General features: G+C 43.2%; 1 protein-coding gene across 1 annotated transcript in view; it reads right to left on the minus strand.

Moving 5' to 3' along the window:
• ACSBG1 (acyl-CoA synthetase bubblegum family member 1) overlaps positions 1-12,628 on the minus strand; it is a 67,307-nt gene extending 54,679 nt beyond the window's left edge. Inside the window, exon 1 of the mRNA XM_033920685.1 lies at positions 12,545-12,628. The gene's annotated coding sequence lies outside the window, so the exon portion shown is untranslated. The remainder of the gene's footprint in view (positions 1-12,544) is intronic.
• Between the last annotated feature and the right edge of the window lie 2,363 nt (positions 12,629-14,991).

Genomic DNA, 14,991 nt, shown 5'->3' on the forward strand with positions numbered 1-14,991 from the left:
AGGAAAACACAAACGAAAACATGATAAAAAAATAAAACAATGCCATTGACATTAACAGGGAAAGTACAATTAAAAGAAACATCATCTAATGAATGGCACAATGTGTGCCCATTTTGGTAATATTTTAGTCATATGTGCACATAAATGACATAAAATAATGACCAATGTAAAAGTATGAGCTTTGAAATAAGTTCTGCCATTCTACGCTCACTATGCTATGCATCACCATATTTTGTTAACTATGTTTGCCGTCTCTATTAGACAATGGTTGCTTTGCTATTTTATACCATACGATGTCTGAGAGTGTGGTGCAGAGATTATAACTACAGTTTCAGCACCCTGTGATTGTGGGTTCAGGCCTATGACCCTGAGCAGGCCACTTGGTACCCTGTTGCCCAGGTAAATTAAATAGATTGTGAGCCCACTGGGACAGACAGGGAAAAATGGTTGACTACCTGAATAAATTAAAGTAAGCTACTCTGAGCTCCCCTGGGAGAATGGTGTAGAAAATTGAATAAATAAATAAATGATGGTACTTATTTTGCCAGTGAACACAGGGGTAGAGATTGAGTGGGGTGCACAGGCAGAGATGCATGGATTATCAAATTCTGTAATTTATGAGCCTACTTAAAAAATATTAGTACAGACATTTACGGTGATGGGTCTTAAGCGCGCGAGAGAGACGCGCACCGACAAACGAGCACCGACAATTCAGCGCAGGACTTCATCGTGCCGAAGAAAAACCTTCTTTTAAAGGGCTCCAATGGGGAGTGTGGGGGGGAACCCCCACTCTACTTAATAGGGATCATGCTGGCCTTGGGGGGGTGTGGGGGGGGTGTAACCCCCCGCATTATACTGAAAACTTAACTTTTTCCCTAAAAAATAGAGAAAAAGTTAAGTTTACAGTATAATGTGGGGTTACACCCCCCAAAATTCCCCCCCCCCAACGCCAGCGCGATCACTATTAAGTAGACTGGGGGGTTCCCCACAAAGACCCCCCGTCGGAGCCCTTTAAAAGAAGGTTTTTCTTCGGCGCGATGAAGTCCTGCGTTGAATTGTTGGCGCAAGTCTGTCTCGCGCGCTTAAGACTATGAACCGACATTTACACCAGCTATAAGGAAGGTTAAACATCTGCACCTGCCGCTTAGTGGCGTAGCAAGGGTGTGAGACACCTGGAGCGGTAGCACCCCCCTCTCCGCCACTTCCACCCCCATTCGCTCCTTCCCTGCCCCCTCCTTCCATGTGCGCACCGCCCTTCCCTTCACCTCGTTAACATTCACGGTGCAAGCAGCAACTCTAATCTGCTGCTTGTGCCACCTTTGGCTCTTCCTCTGATGTCACTTCCTCGCCGCGGGTCCAGGAAGTGATGTCAGAAGAAGAGCCAATGCTGGCGTGAACAGCAGGTCAGGGTTGCCATTCGCGCCATGAACGTTAAAAAGGTATGCAAGAAGGGAAGCTGTGTGCATGGTAGTGGGGGGAGCGGGGAAAATGGGGGGGGAGAGAGAGGAGAATGGATACTGGCACTCCCATTAAAAGGGTGCCTGGGATGGACCGCCCCCACTTATTACACCACTGTTTTATACTAGTATTTTATAAAGACAAGGAGGCTACACATAGGCACCTTGAATGGCTTTTTAACTTGTTGGCAACACCTCATAAACTACCCTTAGAATAACAGTGTACTCGTAATTAATAGCAATATTGATACCTAATCAATACAGGTGTATTATTAACAAGAACATTGATGACATTTTAAAACAACTTGCCACCATTTTCTGATTACAGTGTCTACATTTTCCCGAAGGAATTAAACAAAGGGGATGAAGTATGTCTCTCTGTCAGTTTGTCCATCTGGGAACAAACTAACTTTCTGAAAATGTATTGGAATGGGATGAAACTTAGCATACAAGGAAAACTAGTAAAATGACACTCACGTTTGAAAATGGGCCCCCTCAGACTGGAGGCTCCAGAGAAATAAGCCCTTCAAAGAAATGACCCAATGTGTTTCTATTGGAAAAGGAGTGCTAGTTTCTATAGTACAGACATTTACAGAAATGAAGTGAAACACAGCAGTTAGGGAATTCCTTCTTTCAAGCTGCTTTTCCCTGTCCTTTACTCTTTCAATCCCCTACACTGCCCAGGCCCATCAACTACCCCCTTGCAAACTGTCCTGGCCCTGCAACCTCCCGTTTCATTACATTTCTAGAGCACAAAACCTCGCGGATCGATGCAGTTCACAAAGATAGAAAACTGTACATTCCCAGTGAACTACAAAGTAGACATCAGTCGATTCAATTCTCTAACAATTTTACAAACAAGAATGATTTCAGTAACTTTCTGTAATGCATATAAGAACAAGTCCTTCTGAATAGAGAACGTAACTCCTTACCCCAGCTAGCTGCCTGTAAACTAATCCTCACAACTTCCTCATACCCCACTAATTGACTCAACCCCCAAAACTACTCCCCTACAACTGCCCCACCATACCAGTAGCCAAGCCAATAACTACCACCACTGTTCTTCAAGTAATAAATTATAAGCGTCATAGATGGCTTTTTACTAGATGAAAGGCACATTCTGGAACAGACATAAGACATTGAAGGGGGGGGGGATCTGAACCTGGATAGTGTCTGAAAATCTCCATAGTTTTTTGCCACAGTGAATGGTGTTAGTGGAAAATTATGTTTTATTAACATTTGATACACCACTTAAGCATATTACAGATCTAAGCGGTTTACAATAAAATACAGGTACTTAGAACGTCCCTATCTGTCCCGAAGGCTCACAATCAAGCTGAGTAAACAATTACTAAAATAGAAAAGATATAACAAAATTCCAAGAATGGTGACGGAAAGGTACAATTCAAATAATAAAAAAAAGAAAGAAAAAGATAAAAGAAATAAATCCAAATTCTTCAGGGTTAACATAGAATTTCGACAACCTTTATGGCCAGGAAGTTCTGCTTCACGCAACGAGTGGTGGACACCTGGAATGCTCTCCCAGAGGAGGTTATTATGGAATCCACCATTCTAGGATTTAAAAGCAAACTAGAAGCATATCTCCTTACGAGAGGCATAGAGGGATATGGGTGACTAAAATTACGCCAGGTGTACACCTGGCTGGGCCTCCGCGTGTGCGGATCGCTGGACTTGATGGACTGGAGGTCTGATCCGGAGATGGCAGTTCTTATGTTATCTTATGATTTCTGCCAGAGGGCTCAGTTATACTAGGTGTGGTCATCCTGATTCAGATACCACTGACTGATGGGGAAACTATGTATAGTCATGTCCTGGGACTGGATAAACCTTGAATTTTAATGACAAATGTTTAGACACTGCCTGTATGAATAATGGGATTTTCCATAAATTAAACTGCGAGACCTGCAAAGTCTGATCACTAGAGACTCTTTTGGTATTTTCTTGGCTTTGAGAATGGACTGGAAGTATCTCTGTGATTGCAGAGTTTCCATAGATCCCAAGGATAAAATTTTTGTCAATGTGAGCTGGAATTTTTGATAGGAAGTATTCTGTTGAAGGACTGCAGCTGGGCAGATATATAGAGAATGTGAGACTAGATCTGGCAAAAGTCAGCCTTTCTCCTTAAAGAAAAGAGGTGGGTAATGATAAGAAATGCCAAAGTCCAAAGGATCTATCTGCTGAGCAGAAGTACTTGGTACAAGATCACTAGTTGCACTCCTGAGGCTAAGAGCAAGACACAGCAATCTTTTCGAAAATATTTCCAGGAACAGAAGAATCTCTGTATTTTCTTTCTCCACAGCCTGAAGCCCCCACAATGGATGAAGGTACTGGCAGAGGAGAAGGTCTGACCTTTCATGAGTCCAGTCTGAGGACAGAACTACTTGTGAGTGGCTACTTTAAAAGTGGGTCTTACCATTTGCTTGCTAACTTCTTTTAGAGACATCAGGTTTCAGGTTTATTTAAAATTAGATATACCGCCTTATCAAAATTCAAAGCGGTTTTACATAATATATAAAAACAGGGTATAATAAAAATGTACATTAAAAACAAATAGCAAAGCAATGCTTCAAACAATCAGACTCACTGACAAACATTGACTTACTGATACAAGATGGAAATGGGCAGAAATACAATATATATAAAAAGAAAGAGAGAGGAAGAGGGGAAAAAACATAAATAGTCTAGAATAATGTAAAATAAGCTAAAATTATTTTTAAAATGGCAAAGAATAGATTTCCAATGCCATCCTTAGAAGGACTATAATACATCATATTCGTCTTTAAAAAGAAAAGCTTTCAAGTTACTTTTAAATTTGTCAAGGGATGTAATTTCTCTTAAATAATTTGGTGTTGAATTCCAGATGGTAGGGGTCGTAACGGAAAAGATGCTTGTGTGCATAGTGTTAATGTATCTTAAAGAGGGGATGGATAGCAAGTTTTGATTAAATGAACGCAGTGTACAATGGGGGGTATGGGGGATTAATAGCCTGTTAATAAAATCAGGTTGGCAGGAAATTTTTGTCTTGTAAGTCAGCAACATCCGAGCTTTATTTCCATCGAAAGCAATGGCAGTACCGAGGATAGATTGAGACATCTAGGTTTTACTGCTACTGAAAGCAATGAAAATAAAACCCGGATGTTTCAATCCGTCCTCCTTTTCCTGGAGGCATATGGTAACATAGAAACATAGAAATAGACGGCAGATAAGGGCCACGGCCCATCAAGTCTGCCCACCCTACTGTCCCTCCCCTCCCTTTGCCCTGTAAATAGATCCCATGTGGCTTTAAAATCAGGCACACTACTAGCCTCAATCACCTGCAGTGGAAGACTATTCCAGCGATCAACCACCCTTTCAGTGAAAAAGAATTTTCTGGTGTCACCTCGTAGTTTTCCGCCTCTGATTTTCCATGGATGCCCTCTTGTTGTCGCGGGACCCCTGAAAAAGAAGATATCTTCCTCAGTCTCGATGCGGCCCGTGAGATACTTGAATGTCTTGATCATGTCCCCCCTCTCCCTGCGCTCCTCAAGCGAGTACAGACGCAATTTGTCCAGCTGTTCCTCGTACGGGAGATCCTTAAGTCCCGAGACCATCCGGGTGGCCATTTTCTGAACCGACTCCAGCCTCAGAACATCCTTGCGATAATGCGGCCTCCAGAACTGCACACAGTACTCCAGGTGGGGTCTCACCATGGACCTGTACAATGGCATGATGACTTCCGGTTTACGGCTGACGAAACCCCTGCGTATGCAACCCATGATTTGTCTAGCCTTGGATGAAGCCTGCTCCACTTGATTGGCAGCCTTCATGTCCTCACCGACGATCACCCCCAAGTCCCTTTCTGCTACCGTTCTTGCTAGGATCTCTCCATTAAGGGTATAGATCCTGCATGGATTTTGGCTGCCCAGGTGCATAACTTTGCATTTTTTGGCATTGAAGCTGAGTTGCCAGGTCCTAGACCAGCGCTCCAGTAGGAGTAGGTCGTGTATCATGTTGTCGGGTGTCGAATCTTCGTTCGTAGTGCATTTGCCCACAACATTACTTAGTTTGGCATCATCGGCGAATAAAGTTATTTTCCCTCGAAGCCCTTCTGTCAAGTCCCTTATAAAGATGTTGAATAGGATTGGGCCCAAGACCGAGCCCTGTGGCACTCCACTGATCACCTCCGTCATTTCGGAGGGGGTGCCATTCACCACTACCCTTTGAAGCCTACCTCCAAGCCAGTTCCCAACCTATTTCGTCAGTGTGTCTCCTAATCCTATAGAACTCATCTTGCCCAGCAACCTGCGGTGAGGTACGCTATTGAATGCTTTGCTAAAGTCTAGGTACACTATGTCCAGGGACTCCCCACTATCCAGCTTCCCCGTCACCCAGTCAAAGAAGCTGATAAGGTTGGATTGGCATGATCTTCCCTTAGTAAATCCATGTTGACGGGGATCCCGTAGATTCTCCTCATCCAGGATCTTATCCAGCTGGTGTTTAATTAGAGTTTCCATTAGTTTACTCACTATCGATGTTAGACTCACTGGTCTGTAGTTTGCTGTCTCCGTTTTAGAGCCTTTTTTGTGGAGTGGAATGACGTTGGCCGTCCTCCAGTCTAACGGGACGTTGCCTGTACTAAGGGAGAGGTTGAAGAGCGCTGACAGTGGCTCTGCCAAGACGTCGCTCAACTCCCTAAGCACCCTGGGGTGTAAGTTGTCAGGCCCCATTGCCTTGTTAACCTTGAGCTTTGACAGCTCATCGTAGACACTGCTGGGCGTAAACTCGAAGTTACCAAATGGGTCAACTGAGTTGGCCCTTGTCTGTAGCTGAGGGCCTAGCCCCGGCGCTTCTCGGGTGAAGACTGAGCAGAAGTATTCATTTAATAGTTGGGCTTTTTCCGAATCCTTTTCCACATAGTCTCCGTCTGGTTTCCTAAGACGTACGATCCCGCCTGAGTTCCTACTTCTGTCACTGATATACCTGAAGAAGGATTTATCTCCTTTCCGGATGTTCTTTGCCAGAGACTCCTCCATGTGGAATTTAGCCTCCCTAACTGCTGTTTTGATGGCTTTTGATTTGGTCAAGTAGTCTGCATGTTTTCTACTCAGTTTATTTGCCACAGACCTGTGCTTCTCTCACTTGAGAGACTAGGATCCCAATTTGTCCACCAGAGTAGCACACAGTTTTCAAATTCTTTTTAACAGCTCTTGAGGTGTGAAGGAGAGGTCCCTAGTGTTCAGTGAGTTCCAGATGCCTATGGTGTCACCAGCATGGTAACTACCCCTGAATGATCAGATAATTTATATTTCTTTTTCTCTGCCTTTTCTGAAGGCTTCTTTCGTACCAAAGACAGAGAGCTGGTAGGTCAAGCTGTTCTTTTCCTAAGGGTGCCACAATTGGTCCCATAGGAGGAGAGAGCACAGCCATGAGGATTTATTTACGTTATTCTTTTTCTCTGAAATGAAGAGAGAAGAGCTGTACATCCATTTGATCTGCTGTAAAAACATGACTGGGTTGAATGGGGAGGAGTCAAGGTTAAGTAGGAGTGTCTGTGCATGCTCCAGGGCCTTTAACAAAGGGTGGAGAACACCATACAGATCTGTCCTGAGTAGTAATATATCTAGGACTGCACGAGCCCTGAGTAGAAAAAGAAAAATGGGCTCCTATAACACCTTATTTCTCAAAGCTCCAGTCATGGAGCATGGGGTGGGGGAGAGGCTTGGAAGTTGAGGAACATCTGGGATAGAGTGTTTGTGTGGATATTGGAGATGGGAATGTGTATGAGTCTGGGGGTTTGTAGGTAGGGCAGGGCAGCACAGTACATGTGGGATGTATAGGCAGTACATAGGACAATACAGGGCAGTGAGGCAAATATTTACCATACTTTGATTTACTGCAAGAGCCACCAGCCTGTGTGGGCAGTGTTCCCTCTAAGCTAAGCGAGAGTCCTACAATTACACTGTTGCCAGTGTTTAATGTTGTGTTTCAATTGTTAGGGATAGGCAGGTCCCCTAGAGTCCTTGCCTGTCTTCACTATTGAAAATGTGATAGTGAAACAGCACCCCCCAATGGTAGGATTATTAGTGAAGGACAGCTTAGAAGGAGCAATGCCTGTTGGATCTCTTTACCACAGGTTGCTGACTCCTATGATAAAGGACTATCGTTGCCTACAAGTCACCCCAGAAATGGTTTTTGTCCAGCTGCCTGGGAGCACTGGACTGCCAAGCCATGTTCTGATGCTCGCAGGCTATACTGCATAGGGGTCAACACCAGCCAAAAACATCAGTTTCAAAGGCCCTCCCCCCCAACATAAAAAAATGTCCCTCTTAGGGACCCCCATAAAATCTCTTCCCCCAAATTGACCCCCAACCTGAATAACCCCCTAGTAGTAGGACTCAAGTGGAAGTGCCCCCCCTCCAGGCAACTCTCCCAAGACAACAACCCTTCCACTCAGTCCCTGGCACTCAAATCCAAAATGGTGCCAGCAACCTTTAGGGCTCCTTTTACGAAACCATATTAGCGGCTTTATCGCGAGCGACTTTTAATCACGCGCTAGCCAGAAAACTACCGCCTGCTCAAGAGGAGGCGGTAGCGGCTAGCGCGGCTGGCAGTTTAGTGCGCGCTATTACACGCATTAAAACGCTAACGCGCCTTTGTAAAAGGAGCCCTTAGTGGTAGTTTCATTGGCTGCCCTTATACAGAAACATCAGCACCATTTTGGATTTGGACAGGATGTGCTATTTATAAAATAATGACCAGCTGTGCAATCATTTTTATGTTTTATATCTCATTACTATGTATCATGGGATGACTTATTTAGTGCTGTATTAGGGTCTCATCCTTTAAATCATGTTAATGGGCACATAACTCAGATTACTGCCCTAATGCAGCATGATAACTTCCCAGTATGTTGGAATGTCTGCTATGGTTAGTGTATAGCACCTTGTTTACAAGCTAGTCCAGTACCGAGAACTTTTTTAGGGGGACAGGAATAAATAGCACACGGACAATGTTTTCCACTTTTTCCCTCATGGCCTTTTTAAAATATAAATAAGATAGTTTTAGAGAAGTTTCTGCAGGGATCTTTATGGACAGAGGTGCCTTGTACCTACTGATTGTATTGAATCCCTGCCACCATAAATTCTGATGCACGGAGGAAGCATTCTGAAGTTAAAATGAGAACACATATCACATTCCATGCAGATGTATCCCAAGGCTTTAAAACAGAAAGCAATCCATTTGCAAAAGCGCTCCCAACGTCGTAATACTGCTGATGGGATTTCATGAGAGAGACACAATCAGTCTCGGAGAAATTAATTTCAGAGCTCAGCTTCAAATGAATAATTCCTCTGTCATCATATAGTAACATGCCAATGTCTGCTATCTGCAAAGTTCAGCAACCTAAGTTTGCAACCAATTAGTTTAGTGACATGGAGTAAGACATATCTATAGGGTATGAAAAAATATGGTCCTTTGTACAAATTATCCCACCCTTGAGTAGTTTTCACATTCTTGGATGTAAAAAAATACATTTTAGATGCATTAAAGCAGGGATTTGTTTCACTGATCTAAGAATTTAAGAATAGCCTTATTGGTCCATCGAGCCCAGTAGCCCGTTTCCATGGTAACCAATCTAGATCACCAGTACCTGGCAAAAACCCAAAGAGTAGCAACATTCCATGCTACTGATCCAGGGCAAACAGTGGCTTCCCCCATGTCTCTCTCAATAACAGACTATGGACTTTTCCTCCAGGAAATTGTCCAACCTTTCTTAAAACCAGCTACGCTATCCGCTCTTACCACAACCTCTGGCAACACGTTCCAGAGTTGAACTATTCTCTGAGTGAAAAAATATTTCCTCCTGTTGGTTTTAAAAGTAGTTCCCTGTAACTTTATCGAGTGTCCCCTAGTCTTTGTAATTTTTGACGGAGTGAAAAATCGATCCACTTGTACCCGTTCTACTCCACTCAGGATTTTATAGACTTCAATCATATCTCCCCTCAGTGTCTCTTTTCCAAGCTGAAGAGCCCTAACCGTTTTAGTCTTTCCTCATAGGAGAGGAGTTTCATCCCCTTTATCATCTTGGTCGCTCTTCTGATGTGTCTAGCTCAGTCCTACTTACCACTGGGAAAATGTAGTATTTTCAGAGTAACGATCTCTTGCTCATTCCAGGGAATGACATTAAACATAAGCGTAAAAGAGTATTTCATTTATATTCTATTTATCTAAACAGATTACAAATTAACATTGACAATCCAATAGCCAAAAAATGATATAATCTCAAGCCTTTTCCAATTAATTCCATTAATATCCATGAACACATTAAAAAAAACAATTCTTGCCAATAAACCTCATTTTGTCATTACTTTGCTGTTTCTACTCTTTCAACCAAGTCATTCATCAGTCCTCCAAAGGCTTCTCTAAAAAAATAATGGCTTCAGTTTCTTCCTATAATTTATTAAGGGGTCCTTTTATCAAGCCGCGCTTCGGACATTTCATCAGGCGCTAACCCCCGCGGCCAGCTAAACAACTAACGCCTGCTCAATGCAGGCGTTAGCGGCTAGCGCGGCAGGCGGTTTAACACGCGTTAAACCCCTACCACAGCTTGATAAAAGGACCCCTAAGTCCTGTTCCGTCTTTGTGGCCCAAAATTGAGTAGTCCCAAACTTAGATAGAGTCTTCTGTGTGCTGAGGTAAGAGAAGAGTGTGTGGATCGAAAGGACAGGATGTATATTGAGTATAAATTTACAAAAAGAATTGAAAGGTCTGCATTGCTTCTTTCACAATGTTGAGCTAGTCATGCCTTACCAAAGCATTTACAATTACACTCGTACATTCTATTGATCTGATTCAATTGGATCCAGACTATGTCATAAGAAAAACCCTGGAGTCTGGGAAATGGCGCAAATGAGATACAAATTATTTTCTCTCTGGTAAGAGCGGATAGCGTAGCTGGTTTAAGAAAGGTTTGGACAATTTCCTGGAGGAAAAGTCCATAGTCTGTTATTGAGAAAGACATGGGGGAAGCCGCTGCTTGCCCTGGATCGGTAGCATGGAATAGTGCTACTCCTTGGGTTTTGGCCAGGTATTAGTGACCTGGATTGGCCACTGTGAGGATGGGCTACTGGGCTTGATGGACCATTCGCCTGACCCAGGAAGGCTATTCTTATGTTTTCTTTGGATAAGATAAAAATTATTTTGGGAACCTTGTACTTCTGTAAACTCTAGAAGGTCCTCAGCAAAAATCTCCTTTATCTTTAAGTGCCAAATAATCCCCCAGACCACAGGCAGAGCTCCATTTCCATTTGATCTGTATGACAGAAAAATATGGCAATACTAGCTAGAGGCCAGGGCCACTAGAGGGGGACTGATACACATGGTTTCCTTAGGGAAGATTTTAACTGATGAGTTCACTATATCACAGTGTCAGTGTTCCTTATTGCATGTTACAAGATTTCTTCATGCTTCATTCGCTTTGTGCATGATTTTGATACAGATGTGACCTTAGACACTTAGAAGCATAGGGCTGGGTTTCAGTGACACTTATCTGAGTAAAAGCAACTCTTCCCTGGACTTACCAGGGCTGGCCACTGATTTTCAGGGGCAATATCCAATTAATGCTACTGAAAATTATAATTTACTGCCCCAGTGCTAACCAGATAAGGCCAAGATGGTCTGAGGGTGGAGTCAAGGCAGAGCTACAGCCTCAGTACCCTGAGGTTGTGGGTTCAAACCCGGCGCTGCTCCTTGTGACCTTGGGCAAGTCAATCCTTCACTGCCCCAGGTACATTAAATAGATTGTAAGCCCACTGGGACAGAGAGGGAAAATGTTTGGAATTCCTGTATGTAAACTGCTTTGAATGTGGTTGTAAAACTATAAAAAGGCGGTATACAAGCCCCAATCCCATCCCAAATCTGGGTATTGCCAATCTTCAGCACTAGTGTCTAGTTAAGTACCTGGGTAAATTAGGACTTATTGCTACTGTTTGTGTTTTGGCCAGGTACTTGTGACCTGGATTAGCCACTGTGAAGACAGGATACTGCTCTGACCCAGTATGGCTATTCTTACATTATGTTAAATAGATGTTTTAATATACCCAGATACTTATCTGGATACCGGCGCTGAATATCAGCCGTGCTTGGATATATTCCAACAGCCAACTTAGACCCAGACATTCAGCACCAGCATTGAATATGTGGGTATACCTTTAAGGGGAAAAAGTTATCACTGTGCAGTAAAAGCGAGTTTTTGCCACACCTTAATTTACCACAGGCGCCATCAACTTATGGTATTTCTGCATTGCAGGTTACTGACTCCTGTAATAATGGGCTGTTTATTTATTTTTCTATTTATTAGCCTAAGAAGTTCACATTCAGGTACTTTGGGCCAGGAGCATGGGGCTACCAAGATGTGGCCCGATGCTTCCTGGATGTCTCTTAAAGGGGAAGCACCTAATAATCCCCGAGCCGGCCCCTGTCAAGATTCTCCCCTCCAGTAATGCCCCTGACACTGAAGGGCACTCCCCACTTTTTGTGGACGTTTTAGGAGCAGGGTCAGCACTTAGCCAGATGTGTGCCGATATTCAACACTTAACCAACTAAGCTGACCACATAAATACGATCACATACAACACAGTTCTATATTTATGTGGCTCTTCTTAACTAGTTAAAAGCTGAATATCACACTTAACCGGCTAAGTTTTAGCTGGCCATATACGTCCAGACATTCAATGCCTGAGCCTGGATATTGAATATCCGAGCCTAAAGCCATCAGTGATCAACAAAACCCTGAATGCCATCAGCTATATATCTGCCCCATAATGTATAATTTTAGTATCCCTGTCAAGAAGACCAAAAATGTAAGAATATTTCCTGGAGGAAAAATCCACAGTCTGCTATTAAGACAGATGTGGGGGAAATCACTGCTTGCCCTGGGATCGGTAGCATGGAATATTGCTACTGTTTGGGTTTCTGCCAGGTATTAGTGATCTGGATTGGACACTGTTAGCAACAGGATAGTGGGCTAGATGGACCCAATGGTCTGACCCATTATGGCTATTCTTATGTTCTCGAGTTCTTTTCCTTACCTGAAGCTTCATCATCTTTGCTTTTATTGATTTCAGCATACACTATTTGCTCAGTGATGACATTTTCCTCCTCCGATACTTTCTTTGTACCTGGTAACAGACTGACAAGAACATACATGTTACGGTAAATCATAACAGTTAAGAACTAGAACTGTTGGTTGTAGAAGTAGAGCACAGGTCTATCAAAATGATATAGAGCAGTGGTCTCAAACTCGTGGCCCGGGGGCCACATATGGCCTGCCAGGTACTATTTTGCGGCCCGCGGTCTGTACTAGTGCTGCCCGCTCTTTGCAGCGTCCTCTGGCTTCCCCCCTGGCCTCCCGCTCTTACCTTCAGCTAATTACCACAGCCTGCAGAAAGGATTGCTGGTGCTGTAGCATTCCTTGCAGGCTGCCGTCATCCTCAGCAGCATGTTCCCTCTGCTGCGATCCTGCCCTTGACTTCAGAGGAGTGGTGGGACCACAGCAGAGTGAACATGCTGCGGAGGCCAATAGCCTGCAAGGAATGCTACAGCACTGGCAATCCTCTCTGCAGGCTGAGGTAATTGGCTGAAACTAAGACTGGGAGGCCAGGAGGAAGCTGGAGAATGCTGCAAAGAAGGGGAGAATATGCAGGCCTTCGTGTGGGGGAGGAGGAAGATTTATAAACTATAAAGAGTTTTACTTCATGCAAAATTGTCATTTCTTTAGTAAGACATTAACTATTTTTTTCTGTGGCCCTCCATGTACCTACAAATCCAAAATGTGGCCCTGCAAAGGGTTTGAGTTTGAGACCACTGATTTAGAGGTAGACACCTCACATGTTGGAATAGATTCCTAAATACATATGTGAGCAGTGAAATTTGTGTAATTTTAAGAAATTACTGAAGAAGTTCCTGTTTTGTAAGATGAAATACGGGAATTAAGTTCTTATGATAACTTTAAGCGCTGGTCGCTGAAAGGTTCTTATTGTCTCATTTGTTTGTATTGTATGTAAAGCAGGGGTGTCAAAGTCCCTCTTCGAGGGCCGCAATCCAGTCGGGTTTTCAGGATTTCCCCAATGAATATGCATGAGATCTATTTGCATGCACTGCTTTCATTGTATGCTAATAGATCTCATGCATATTCATTGGGGGAAATCCTAAAAACCCGACTGGATTGCGGCCCTCGAGGAGGGACTTTGACACCACTGATGTAAAGCTGCTATAATATGACACTGCTTTATTCTTGTTTGGTTTTTATTTGGATTTAGCTTATGCTTTTTCATTTGTAGCTGAAAGCAAGTTACATTCAGATACAGTGGGGTATAACATTTCTTCTAAATCCTGAGCAATGTATAACAATACATTTCTTGATTAGCTCACTGCCTGTGGTCAGAGCAGAACGAGCAAAAGATAACATTGTCAGGCGGTGGATCATAAAGAAACAATCCGAAGGGGACTGCTAGGCAGAGGACTAGGGATCAGCAATTGATGGGTGATGAGAAGCTAACAGTAATAGTAGTAATAGCATTCTACATCCCGGCAAAATTGCGGTTCAAAGTGGTTGACCAAAAAAAAAAAAAAAAAAGGAAATAGGTTAAGCAAACAATTTTCTAAATAAATAAGTCTTCAGATGTTTTCAAAAAGTAAAATAAAAATCGGGAAGCACATATCTCAGGAGATAGGGACAATCGGAATCGCACTGCTTGATAACTAAGGGATCCTTTTACTAACCGATTTTAGTGCACGCAAATTGATTAGCGCGCACTAAATGCTAAGGCGGCCATAGGCTAAATCGGTTAGCGCGCCTTAGTAAAAGGACCCCTAAAAGACTTATGGTTGATAACTCCACATTGCCAGGTTTATTATAGATTTACTGTACCGCACTTTGGGTAGGGACCTTCAAGGCAGTTTACAATTCTTTTCTGAGTTCAATATTTTTATTGGTATACAACAACAAATCAAGTAATGTAAAGAAAAAGAATATAAGTAGCAGGAAAAAGTAGGACAATTATCCAATGTCTGTAACCAGATCAATTGAAAACAATCAGGTAACCCTTCCACAGCATGTAAAATAAACAATGAGAGGCAAAAACCAGTAATGCAAAGAATACAGTGTGAGTAGGTTCAAGCAGTATCTTAACCCTGTATGTGCATAAGTGCTTGATAATAAGCAGAGCAGTCACTGACCAACTATCCAATAATAATCACTATGTGGCAATGACTGAGGAGATAAAAGGACAAATTCAGCGGAGCATGTAATCAGTTCGAATGCATAGTACAGTCAGGGCAGGATTAACCAATAGGCCAAGTAGGCACGTGCCTAGGTGCATGGTGGGGCGGGGCAGGGGGCCCAGTGTACTTGTGTGCCTAGGGGCCCTCGACGAATTAATCCTGCCCTGAGTACAGTAGTTGAGTATAGGATCCCACACCTCATGAAATCTACATAATGAGCCATACTTTTCAGTATGAACTCATTCATATTGTA

This window comes from Geotrypetes seraphini, chromosome 14, assembly GCF_902459505.1.
Source record: "Geotrypetes seraphini chromosome 14, aGeoSer1.1, whole genome shotgun sequence".
Taxonomy (NCBI): domain Eukaryota; kingdom Metazoa; phylum Chordata; class Amphibia; order Gymnophiona; family Dermophiidae; genus Geotrypetes; species Geotrypetes seraphini.